Source organism: Centrocercus urophasianus, unplaced genomic scaffold (assembly GCF_019232065.1).
Source record: "Centrocercus urophasianus isolate 14NV4802_14NV808 unplaced genomic scaffold, USGS_Curo_1.0 seq_15, whole genome shotgun sequence".
NCBI lineage: Eukaryota > Metazoa > Chordata > Aves > Galliformes > Phasianidae > Centrocercus > Centrocercus urophasianus.
In genome coordinates, this window is record NW_024884697.1 from 19,138,614 (window position 1) to 19,152,847 (window position 14,234).

Below are 14,234 nucleotides of genomic sequence, written 5' to 3' on the forward strand. Positions count from 1 at the left end.
GTAATAGAATCATAAGTATGAGACAGCACTGTGGCTGGTGAATTGTTTTTATCTATTTTCAGGTAAAGTATGCCCAGAAGACATGCCAGCCTTTGCATTCAACCTGCTACAACAATGCCGCAATATATTACCGGGATATAGTTTTCATTTTCTTTATGGCATGAATTGTTTATACTCCATATAGTGTCAATATGCTCATTAATTCCTCTATTTCTGCAGCACTTTCTGTACTACCTATAACATTAAGCTTCCTCTTCCTTGGAACTGCTTGTCTCCCCAGTGTAGGCCATTTCAAAGGACTCCAATCAGTGCAGCCATGGCCAGTGGTGTTCCAAACAAGCAATCCCCGCTGATGGCCCCAGCAGGGAAGTGCCAGTTCCCCTTCACTGGAGTATTCTGGCTGATGCTCAGTCACATTCACACAACTTATGGGAGATGTTTGTATGTCTCTAAATAAATGATGTCTCATCTCATTTATTATGTGATTAACCTCTTGGACTGTAAACCCTTTATTCCTAACCGAATGGTACGCCCTTCGCCACAGAAGGATACAAGAAATTCACCGTGTTTTCCCAGAGTTAATTGAAAAGAACTGAATTTATAGTTCTCTTCAGAGTTTGCAGTTTCCAAATGGAATTGTGAGGGTACCATCATATAATTTTAATCAGCCTCTGCTTGTTTGCTGTTTTCTTTTGAAATCTCCTGCAATGCTATGGAAGAATTGTAACCTGGCATATTCACTGATGCCCCATTGTCCATTCATTACTCAGTTTCTGGTTTGCTGTGTGCTGCAGCCTTGTCTTTGTATTTGCTGATAGAGTACTGAGACATTATTTTTCTGCTGCTGATCATGTGTCTCATCAAAACTTTGCTGGAAGTAATTTTCCTTATGGAGGCAATCAAACTTCAAAGATAGAAGAATAAGTGAGAAAAGGATGCTGGCTGTCATACTCTTTCCCTTTCTGGGCATTTATAGTATAGCCAGCAACACCAAACAGTTACTATTCATGATGCAGTACTATGTGGCATTGAGAAGGAGTTGCTGCATAGGTATATGCAGGTATATGATTTGTCTGGCCAAACCTTTAGATTTTTTCTGTGATTCTGAGAGGAGAAAATCCGGATTTCTTACTCCTCCTTTGTATAACTCTTATTCACAGTCCTTCTCTTCCCTCAGTAGGGCAGCGTATCCATATTCCTTTCTTCGTTCTTTTTATGCTCAATGACATAAAAAATTGAAGCAGAGAATAAAGACCAGTTTTCTGCATTTACATTATCATTTTGGTTTGCAGCAGTAAAACAGTTTTGAACTCCTGCTTCTATCATGCTAAATTATTCGGTTATGTAGATACAGCTATTGAATCTTAAGTACCTTTCTATAAAGATACCAAAATAAGCACGGGCAGCATGGCCTCACATTCACTCGTACCATGTCAGTGTTGGTACTTAGTAACCACTGACTTTAAAAAATCCATTACAAACATTTTCTTTTGGCTGTGGCCTGAGAATATCGATTTCAAAACTAAAAAGTTTTAAATCAGATGGTTGTTGCATGAGGACTTCCCACAAAAAAATGATCTCACTTTTAGGACTATGTGATCAATTTCACTTGAAACGTTCCTGATTATTATAGCTGGCAGCACGTATCCTAGCAAAGCTAATCAATAAGCACTAACACACAGATTGATACCATCCTCTGTCAGGCAGTTAGGATATAATGTGTTTGCAGAACAGGGTCCTGGGAGTAAAAAATAAAAGAAAAATGCATTATTTTATTGACTGTGCTCTTATGACCTGTTCCCTATACATTTTCACTCCATCTGTCACAAGGCAGCTGGGTTAACCATATATGCCTGTGAAGCACTCCATGTCATAATAACAATTCTGCACTGAACTATAATTTGACTTAATAAAATATTAATATCAGAAGCTTGCAAGCTAATCAGATTTAATTCTGGTATTTACAGAAATGTTCAAGGATACTTTTTCAACAAGGGCTAGCCACAAGCCAGATTGAAATGTCTTTAGTCGTTGCAGTGGCAAATGTGTTCAATTATAGAGTTTTTTGAAATGGAAAAAGAATTTGTTTTCTTTACCATTCTCATGCTTCAAAGAGATAAAATCATTTCTACTGAAATTGAAAACAAATGAACCTCTAGACAAGCTGCTTTTATTATTAGTGGAAACTACCTGGAAAAAATGAGAGATTTACCTTAGCTTCTACCTCCAGCTGCATACAATAAGTTCCAGTGGGGAAAATACAGTTTGAAGGCAGCCTCTCCTCTGGCAATAGCAGCCTTTAATGCACTGTATGTCCTAATGGCTCTTGATTAATTCAGGCAAAGGAGGTCAGCTCTGACCCCTATCAGAAATGCATATGGTACTCTCCTCTGTATCAATCTGAATTACAAGAAAAGTGTTTTCGGGTAGATAGTACAGAAATTAAATTGAAGAAGAGTGTAAGTACTGAAGACTTCAGCATGTTTCTGAGAAACGAATGGAACACTTGCTTAGAGATAAGACTGAGCTTGAGATCCGGAATGAATAATATAAAAAAGACTGTGAGGAAACTCACTGAAACCATCTGATGGGCCAATGAGAACTTGTCATGTTAAGACAGAAGGGTGCTGACAATGGACATTTATGTGGACATTTTAGGCACAACAGTTTATTACCCAAACTACCAAAAGAAAAGAGATCTGGAACAGAAATCCGTGGTCCAATCTAGAGCAGTATTCAAGAAGAGTTAGTGCTAAGATGAGGGTAACTGAGAAAAAGAACAATCTTCTCAGAACTTACGACTAGTACAGAAACAACAGTTGTTCCTGTGTGTGATCTTGTTTTTAGAGCAGAGACACTGTATAAAAAAATTACATATTTGCAGTCCTGAGAAGGTTAAGGACGCCTGTCATCTGTAGCAAGCATACAAGCTAAGCTAATAAAATGAAATGTGTTGATAGCACACACACACACACACACACACCAAAAAAAAAAAAAAAAAAAAAGAAAAAAAAGAAAGAAAAGAAAAAAGACTTCTGAAGAAAAAACAGGTTTATCTGAGTTGTCCAAGGAAATGCTCTACTTATTCAATACATCGTGTACTCATCCTAGAGAACTATTCTAATTGTGTAGACGCAGATTTACACTAGCAGATAGGGGTACTAGGAGAACTGGGTAAGTAGCTGTGCATACTAATACTGTTTCTCCCAGACATAATAGATTGGACATATTAAAGACTGTAAATACACATGACATTTGTATTTCAGCCCGTAATCCTTAATCCCTATTATTTTCAGTCTGACAGGCTAATGCAAAATTGGATTCATCATCTCTGAACCACTGTTTGCCTACTTCAGGTATTACTTTTATTATGAAAATAAGATTTAGAATTCTTGCAGCTTTTGATGACAAAAAAAGAAGTGATTGGGATTTGCAGAACAATGAAGGGACAGGTAAAGCTGAAGAAATATACACTCTCAGAAAAATCAGCTGTTACCTTATTATGAATATGTTGCACGCATCTCTCTCATACCAGTTAATGGTTGCAGACATTTCTATGCAATTTTTCTGTGGTCATATGCAGCTTTGACTAGAAAAAAATTGATAGAACCTTCTCAGTGTTCCAGAGCAGAGGAAATAAGATGCCTCATATTGCTTATTTGCGCTAGAAAGTCTATTAAAAGGCCATAACTGCAGCAAGTACTGACTGTATCCCAAGATGTAATGGGTGACAAATCAAACAAACCAGGTCATAGCCTAGCCAGACATTAACGATTTTTGGGAGCTTTGGGACACTGCTAGTTGCCAAAAATTTGACATCTGGTGCTGTCTGTTTGTGCATATCCTCCCTGCCTCCAGTTGTAGGATGTTTCCTAATGGATACTTTAGGCATTCTTGTTCTTCTAAAAATCAACTAATTTTACTGAGTTCTTCTTCTTTGCCGGAAGGGATTTATTTATTTTGCCTCTTGCCTGGACTTAAAAAACTGTTATGCCCATTGTTACTCAGTGCTAACTCAAAGCATGGATTCAGCAATTTCAGTTTGGTGTCACTGTTTACTCTTTTCTTATTCGTTCTCCTATCTTTGAAGTCTGACTTCCATTATAAGAAACATTTTTATATTACAGAGCTGTTGAATCATCGGGAAGAGAATAAGATTGTTTTTTTATTATTATTATTTCTAGGTCATGTTAAAATGTAGCAGTCACAAGTAACATTTTGGCATAAGTAAAGTATTACTTTACTTCCCATTTAAATCCTCACCTTCATAAACCAAAGATTCCCTAGCGTACTGAATAGGAATTTTGCTTTTTACAGCTTACTGTGTTTATTTGCAGTAATTTACATTATTTCTTTTACAACTGTTATCTTATGCTAGATAAAGCAAATCTGTTCTCCTTAATATAAGGAAAGGTGGACAGTGTAAAGAGAATTACAGAATCGCAGAATCACCAAGGTTGGAAAAGACCTTCAAGGTCACTCAGTCCAACCATCCACCTATCACCAATAGCACTCACTAAACCATGTCGCTCAGCACAAAATCCAAACATTCCTTAATACCTCCAGGGTCAGTGACTGCACCACCTCCCTGGGCAGCCCATTCCAGTGCCTGACCACTCTTTCAGAAAAGCAGTATTTCCTAATGTCCAGCCCGAATCTCCCCTGGCACAGCTTGAAGCCATTCCCTCTAGTTCTACCACTAGTTACATGAGACAAGAGTCCAACCCCCAGTTCACTACAACCTCCCTTTATGTAGTTACGGAGAACAATGAGGTCTCCCCTGAGCCTCCTCTTCTCCAGGCTGAACATTCCCAGCTCCTCCAGCCTCTCCTCATATGGCCTGTGCTCCAGACCCCTCACCAGCTTTGTTGCCCTCCTTTGAACACGTTCCAGGGCCTCAGTGTCTTTCTTGCAGCAAAGGGCCCAAAACTGGACACAGTACTCGAGGTGCAGCCTCACCAGAGCTGAGTACAGGGGGACAATCAGTGCCCTGTTCCTGCTGGCAACACTGTTTCTGTTGCAAGCCAGGATGCCATTGACCTTCTTGGCCACCTGGGCACACTGGTGGCTCATGTTCAGCCAAGCATCAGTCAATACCCTCAGGTCCATTTCCTCCACAGTCTTCCAGCCACACCGCCCCAAGCCTGTAGCGTCGCCTGGGGTTGTTGTGGCCGAAGTGCAGGACCCGGCATTTGGCCTTGTTGAAACTCATCCCATTGGCTTCAGCCCAGCTCTCCAGCCTGATCCTTCTATCCAGAAGACCATATCACCAGTATAAAACAAGATTGAACTGGAATGGCTGGCTTGTATTTCTAACTTACTGTGCTTGCAGGAGTGGGAATCTACCGAAGACAGAGGGAAAACATGATTAATGTTTTCCCATTAATACGATTCTGCTTAATATGTAGGTGACTAATTTTCTAAATGGGAAGCAAATGCCGGATCTGTTGAAATCAGTGGGAGGTTAGATCCTGAAATATTCTCGTGCATCTGGCACTGAAGGATATATTTATACAGTGTAAGTTCTACCTATATCCAAGTATCTTGTCAGTAGAGGAATGTTTCAGATCACCTATGTAAGGGTGCCAGAGCTAGACAAGTGACAAGGGATATAAAACATTAGGCATGAGAATTTATATAGAATTTAGACACCTGATCCATGAATACTTTTCTACCACATTATACCAATAGGACATTAATTTTAAGAGGATTTGGTTACTTATTTCTTTTCTCATAAAGCAGAGGTCATTGCATTAACTTGAGTAGCTGAAGGAGAACCAGAGGGGCAAATAGGTTCTAGGCCACTACTGAACTGAATCAACAATCCCAGTAAGAAAGCTCTAGACATTATGAACCCGTAAACAGCTTTTAAGACGTCAGTGCAATAAGACTGCTCTGGAGAGGGAAGCTGTGAAGTCCCTAAAACTCAAATAAAACAGGTGATTCACTGCAGGATGAGTCAATTCAGACTTGAGAAAGTAATCGAAACTAGCAATTCTAATACTGTTTCTGATCATACAGGGATGATGAAAATTCTTGAAGTATATCTGTGGAACCATTAGAGATGAGTAGCAGAAACTTCTTATGCTGTAAGGTTTTAGTCAACATTCCAATTATTCATAATTTATTTGCCCTCTCATTTATATTATATTTGGAACATAAATTAGTAGCTATAAGGACTCAAAATCAGTTCTAAAACACAGAGGAACTCTCCTTAGACTAGATATCTTTAATCAGATGTTTTGGTACATACAGCTAAAACAGTACAAAATTGTTATAAAAAATAAGTGGAGATTCTTTCCCACTTCTCCGTGAACGTTGAAATTTCTGTTTTCAGCTTTTTATGCATAATCTATGGGAAATAAATGATGTGTCAGTACTCAAATCTGCCAAGAGAATGCTGATATATCATGTGTTTCACTCTCAATTATCCATGGGCTGTTTATCCAGGTTGCAGATTAACTCTGTGAGACAATAGAGCTGGCTCTCTGCACAGCTGGTTGGTTTTGGCTGGTGTCAGTGCAGGTGCAGTAGAAGCATTTCATCAGCTTTCATCTAACACAGACCCCACACCAATAATGCTTGTAAATGTGACCTGGCTGCATGCAGACTTGCTGTGGATGTGTCTCTTATTCCTATTACCTTCTGTGCAGTGCCAGTTCCCATCTGAGTGGCTTGGGTCAAATTTGGCTTTGTAGCTCCCATTTAGAGTTGATACTACTGGAACAATGGTAGTTTTGGAAAAGTTTTGTAGCTTCAGATTCTGAGAGAATCTGTCAATTTGAACTCAGTACAGTGATGATATTCAGAGCAAATTTGGTGTGGTGCTGTGCCTCAGTTAAGAATCTTCCCCAGCTCAGCATAACTGGAGAGGGGAGCACAAAAGTAGGTAGTCTGTACAGGTCTGGCCCTGAGCCCCATCAGTATGCCTTTTCTTATCACATGTCCAGGTTACATGATCTGGGATGAGCCCAGACCCTGCTTCTGTGACTCTATGTACAGAAGGATTTTACAGGCTTAACTGAGCTACAGAACAAAGTCCTTATTTAATGCAAAATGCTAGAGCCACCATATAAACTAGCATGAGCCATTTCAGCTTTCATGAGACAGAGCCTACTTGGCTACTTCTCATTTTTCATTGCTTTCTCTTGTTTTTCTGGTTGCATAAGCCAAATAATAAATTTAAGTTAGCTTTATCAGCAAAACCGTCAATTACGTCTGTGTTCCAGTAAACCAGTCAGCTAAAATAAGCTTCTTACTCCTGAGCCTTCTGTCCTCTCTTCAATCAGGGAATATGGGACAGATGTACTGCAGGGGTCATAGACGGCCCATTGGCACTGTCCATGAGGAATACTCATAGCTGTATAGCTGCTGCTACCATCATGTGGGATAAGTATATTCTCTCTTTCTTTCTCTAGCAGGTGGCTGTTTCTGGCTCTCCATTTTCATGCTCATACAGTAGTTCTTTCTACTTCATTTTAAATCAAAGACTCAGTAAAAGCAAGGCTGAGTCTTGAAGTTTCTGCCCTTTAAAATAGACCCTTTCAGCCCTTCTGCAGCGCTATAACAGGCTGGTGCCACAGTGTGCTATGAGCAGAGCTGCTGGAGTGGATACATGGAGGATTTTGTTTGGAGGAAAGACTAAGACAACTGCATGTTTCTGCAGAGCTGTGCACAGAGCTGGAGAAATTGCAAAGATCCTTTTTTGTTTTCAATTTCATTTGAGGAAAATTGCAAGGAAAATGTAACAACTAGAATCACAGGAAATTATCTCATATTCTATTCCTATTTTGGAGAGAGAATGAGAGCTCCAATCTTCCACTTTTTTTAAACAAGATATAGTTACCAGGAATCTTCCTTTCAGACACACTACATTCCTACTGACTTTCTGATAACTACCCAAGAGAGTGGCTCATTTTGGCTGCTAATTCTTTTTACTGCTCCCCTTCTCTCTCCACTCTTTCCCCCACAGCAAGTTTGTCCACAAGGAAGATGATCAGGCCCAGTCTGCCCAGACCTGGACTCCTTAGGGAATAAGCAACAATCTAACTTATTCCCCAGCATCAGTCAAATGCCCTCAGTCCACAGCTGGAAGATTGCACTTTTGTTTGTTGAGTCACTTAATCAATTTATGTAACTGAAATTGTTGATAGCTGACACAGTAAAAGAGATGAGCATGCCCACATAGGGAACTTCCCAACCATGACAATCTACTCTTTGACAGGGAATGTGGGCCACACCATCACACATTAGGACTACTGAGCCTAAATCTCCTGTAAACCTGACACGTGTTACAAATCCCCCAAATGGGAGGAAAACTGACTGAAGCGTAAAAGTGTAGGACTCAGGATCTAGTCAGACTACTGCGCTTCAAAGAGCTTACTGTGATGAACTGAGCTGCGGTAACTGAGTGCAGCAGAAGCAGCACGACTTCACCTGACATCTTCCCAGTGGAGGCCAACAGTTTGTGCACCAGCAGGGCCACAGAAACCCCATCAGGAGTAACTCCATGCAATTATTACTTAGTTTTCAATCGACTTTATGATTCAGATTCCTCCCTTTTTGAAGTGAAAAAATGAGTCTCTTGGCAGACGACATCTGACATGAAGAGGAGAAGACAAGAAAGGCCCGCTTGTCTTTTGTGAGCTGGTCTGAAGTTCCAGTCTGAGAAACTGTTTGTGCTTTCAGGACTGACTGTTTTTCATCAAAAACTGTTGGAGATTTGAAGAGTTATAAATAGCTCCTACTTCATTAGCTGAGATCTCAGACTTCCAGCACAGGTGCAGGGATTTCTACAGGGATGAGAGAGAAAAGATCACTCTCTGTGGAACTGCTGTGTCCTTGACAGTCCGAAAAATCACAAATGGCTTTTTCTTGTTGCTGAATGGAATATAACGCTTAGATGCTTCCTTGGTTTATTCTTGATTTTGAAATAATTTGGATGGAAGATACTTTTAAATTGGTAATGTGAAAATATGTGAGGATCAGCACCCAAAAACTGAGAAAAATGGATTCATGAGAAGTACACTACCTGATCAGAATATTAGTAACCTCCATCCCTTGTATGTTATATCTGAGAAAAAAAAAACAGCAAACATTTTTTAAAAAAGTTATTTCTGTCATGAACATCTGTTACCAGTCAAGCAAATGGTAACAACAGAAAGCAGCCTTTCTTTCATCCTGTGCAGAGGTTCATCATTACACATCTCCAAGTTCAAAATGAAGGTCAGACTGCAAAGAGTCCTACAGCAAATACTGTGAAAAATTCAAGGTGAAAGCTCTGAGCTTTTCTCCCAAGTATCATTCTGATCTGTATCTTGGAGGGATATCACCTTCATAGTTCAAACAGGAAAAGTTAGCATAGCAACAACAGTATAACAGCATCTAAGCAATTATTTTAATAAAGAAGAGAGCAGTAAGAAGAGTCTAGCTAATGGCAGAAGAAGAGGAAGTCTGCATAGCCAAGGTACATTGGAATCTTGAGAATCTGAACTTTGTTTTCTATGCCTGAACTGAAAATTTTAAACTCTATTGAAGCCTATCAGAATTCAATATGCTGTTAAAAATAAGTCAGTGATTGAAATGAAAATCTTAGGCAAGTGAAATGCTTTGACTAACAATATGACATGAAGATTTGGAGACCAAAAGTAGGTCAAGATTCATAGCACCAAGTAGGCTGAAATCCTTACAGCAGTATGATGTAGTTCAGCACTGTAGCTGTTTCAGATTTTCACAGCTGTATCCAGATGCTTTGAAATATCAACATACCACTTGTTGCAATGTTGCCTTCCCTAATTTGTAAATTGATATGGATTTTTTCCTTTCATTGTAGTCAGAAAGCTAAGCAAAAGAAATCAATTTTACACGTTGTTCTGGTGTGGTTGGAGATGGAGTTATTTCTTGAACATCCTTGCTCTCATTCTCTAAAAGTATATAAAAACAAGATATCTAGAGATAGCCATAGAGCAATAGAGATTCTGGAAGGTGAGGCTGTTAGACTGGATATGTGAAGAAATACATATTTTAAACAAAAGGTGTGAAAGAACTAAAACAATATTGCAGCGATGAATGACAGAGCAAGCAGATATTTAGGTTGAATGAACTTATTTTACTATGGTGGTACAGTAAACTTAATTTAAACTTAGGCTTGTCTTCTACCTCTTCCAAATACTTCAACACTTAGAAAATTCACTAAGAAAGAACTGGGAAGTTGCAGTATCAGTTCTGTAAATGCTGTTGGAATTCACTGACAACGGAAAGGAATTTGAGAAGATACTTTCACTCTGGTGCTTTTGGATAGTTACATAACAATTCAAATCAATTCAAATACGCTGTAAAAACAGATAAGATTTATTTTGCCAATATAAACCTCAGGCTCTATTTCTAAGCTCAGAGGAATTTTTCTTATTTGAGCTTGTGGTTCTGAAACACAGATGATCAGTATTGTACACAGTACTCAAAGTGATGAAGTTTTTGCTATGACATTAAGACTTCTATTTTTTTACTGGAAATACTTCCTGTTTTATGTCTTAGGTTCTTTGCTCTATATTAACAACTCAGAGACCTCATCTGCTTAGATATCTAGCTTCATTTCATCCCACACTTTTTGGTGTTGTTCTGTAACTGTATCATTTGGAAGCATGAACTTCTGTATAACTGCTGTTATGATATCTTCAAGGTCATGAGATACTGGGTAATAGCATGATATTATTCTATAATGCAAATGCTTTTCAATTTTGCATCACTAAGAGATTCCTAGAAAAAGGCCCTTATGCCTTTCTGTTCTTGAACTCCTATCAGTCATTCTACCTCTCACTTGGCATTCTGAACTACAGTCATTAATGAAAACTGAGAAAATGATAGCTTATTTAGTTTTCAGAGAAACTGAGACTGCCATTGTTTAGTGACTTTTTTTTCTCCGAGTTTTTCACATAGATGGTTAAAAAAATCCTACTCCTTTTATTTTCTTGTCCTCTGCCAGGCCTTGTTCTCACTTTACCCCTAGGTTTCCAGTGACTGAAGGCAATTTTATCCTCATTCCCTTTCCTGCCAGTACAATTCTGCATTCCCTGTGGACTCTATTCTTCCTTCTAATTTTTCCCTAAGATAGCACCTGCTATCTTAGGATATTCTTTTGTTTCCTGATTTTGTCATGCTTTTAAAAAATTTCCTAGTGACTTGGAAACTTCAGTGACTATCTTCTAAGTGACTGAACGTATTCTTCAACCAGGAGACTCAACTACATGTAGCTACATTCCCAGCTCTCAAATTGCAGCTTCATTTCAAGAGTAGGGCCATGTCAACTGTCCCAGCAAGGACTGTCCCAGATAATCAGTTAATTCTTCTGGTATTTTTTGGAGGTCTCTTTAACCTTACAGTCTCCTCTAACTTTTATATTAAATGCATCCTGACAAGTAACACATTTTCTATTGGGTTTACTCAGGTGATAAGTCTAGTTTCTTACCCAGGACTCTTGGGTAACAAAATTCTTCCTCTACAGCAGGCTATCAAGAATCTTCTGTCATTTATTTTCTTCCTTCTTTCTGAGAGTCATATCTCCTTCTCAACATCTTGAAATCCATTTATTTTTCCCTTGTCCTCTCAGTCCTGACTTTTCTCAGTGAAGTTTTTCTTTTCTTCATAGCCATCTTGTTTTTTTATTCATTTTATATTGCAGCAACTCAGTGTCACAGACTCTCTTACTTCAGCCCTATCTCTCTCTGACCTCATGGTGATGTTATCCTCTTCCTTTTTGACTGTTCTTCAGATTTTACCCAATTTGCAAACCTGAAGTTGTTTGTGGTTCTGACTGTCTTCCTTAATACACTCAAACTTGTACCTACACTGTGTTGATCACTCCATGCACTCTAGCACTCTGGTCTTCTCCAGCATTACAGTTGACAATGCACAAATTGACAGACCGCAAAGTTTTGATAATATAGGCAGTATAGGACAATACAAACACTGAAACCTCCACGTCTAGTAATCTTGATTGTCTTGGCAAATCTTAAGGTTTTACTCACTAAAGGCTCAGCAACCACTGCAATTTTCTTACACGTTCCAAGCTTTAAAGAAAAAAAGATAATTCTTCTGTTTAAGCCAACATGCTCCAGACTTCATGCCTTTATATGCTTTGTCCAGGTCAGTGCTGTCAGCTCGCTGAGACTTAGCAGTTAGTTATTTTTCAGCTGTGATCAGTCAAAAGCAGGAAGCTCTCTTAACACCATTAGCTGCAGCACCTCAGTCTTACAAAACAAAGTTGTGATTCGAGAAGCTGGGAATATTCCAAAAAAGAAAAGAACCAAAAGCTTTGAGAGTGTTACCTGAAAGGGAGAGAAAACAGTGACAGGATAAAAAGCTAAACATTCTGGAATGTTCTACTAAATTAAACATACATGTTTAAAAAAGCATAAGACAGATTTATTTGAACTGAACAATATTTCACAAATCAGTGAGATAATTTGACTGTGCTGGGCTATTTTTTTTTTTCTTTGGCACAAGGTTTGTTTGTATTAAGATCTTTTTTCTTTCATTTAAGCTAGTAAATTTGAAGTTCCAGTTTCCACAATCTTTTTTTAATGGTGGTTCAATATTTTATTTAGTTGGAAATGGAACCTTTGGTTAGGTTGTAACAATTACTGCTTGTCTTAAGTAAACAAGCACACAATTACTTTTTTGTTAAGACATAATTACTTTGCATACCAATGTCACCTGCCTCATTGCCAAATTCCAAATCTCTTATTACTTTACCATTTTTCAGCCATGGTTGATACCAAAAGAGCACTGGGTGTTCTCCTACTGAGCAATTACTTGGATCAGTTCCATTATTCTAATTCCTTTTATGCCCTAATTCCCTAATCCCCTCTTTTATAGTGTCCTGACAACCTGCATTTCCTTTGGCAAAGGGAAGGAAAGAAATCTCCATATACTTACCTCAGATTTGATTTTTTTCAGAGCAGAACTCTTCTCTGCTTTTCCCAGAGGTGACCCATCAGCTTGCCTTCAACCTTCCTGTTATATCAAAGGCCATTAATTAACTTCAGTGTCAACCTTAAATATTGTATGTGGACGCATACACTTTCCTAAAACACAGGGGAATTTCTAGTTTTAACTCAAACTGAAAAACAGGGAACTTCACTGTTCCTTTCAAAACCCTCCTGAAATGTTTTGGTGTAGATTTAATTTTTATCTTCAGCAAAACATCAGGTTTGAATGACTGAAAATGAAACTGCTAGTTTTTTATGTATATCTCTCTCAGTTTGCCTACATCTAGTACAAAAAACTTGTTAATTTTTTTGGTTGTAGGGACAGAAATATTTCTTCCTCCTTTCTACCAAGAATTATGCTGTCTATAGTTGATGACAAATAGAATTATGGGATTATAGAATCCTTCAGAGGAGTGATATGATTGCAACAAATGCCCTGAATGAAGAGTCAAATCGTGAACTGGGCCATTCCTGCTTGGTCTTAGGAAGAGACAGTAACATTACTGTTTTGTGGGAAATTTACTTTGAGTCTTAGTAGGCCTTGGGCAAAGTCCTCAGCTGGGCATGAGAGTTCATTAACTTACATTAAACTATCCCAGTTTATGCAACTGGAAGAATCAGTCCATTATACTTTCTTTCAAACAGCTTAGTATCACTGAAGTACATTTCTGGCATTTCCAAAACATTATGTGGAGGGAGGACAAGAAATATCAAAGCTAAAGCATCTTATTTGATTTATTTGATTTAATCACTTTTTTCTTTTTTTTTTAATATGCCCTTTAGTAGTACTTCCAGCAAGAGATAAGAGTAATGGGAACACGGAATTACCAGCTGTTGCAATCAAGACAAGATACAAAAAGATGCTGCAGATTTCTCCATTCATTTACATCTGAAGATATGATCCATTGCCCAAGCATGGCAGCTGCAAAGGGGTATAATCATACTTTTGGCTCTAAATTCAAATGATCATGATGAGCTTATGGCAGTCCTACTGTATTCACATGTTGAAGTGGGCATACAGGTAGGAAATGCATTTTAGAAGAATAGCTATCTTCTGGGTGTTCTACAGATCCAAAGAAGACAAAGGGGTAGGCACTGTTGCAGAGTAAAAACGTGGCAGAGTTGCAAGGTGCACTGCTCCTTCAGCAGCACATTCATGAAGTCATGTTCACTCTCCACAGCTTCTTTCAAGGGAGGTTTCTTTCTTTCTTTCAAGGAAGCCTTCGGTAATTACTGAATCCTACAGAA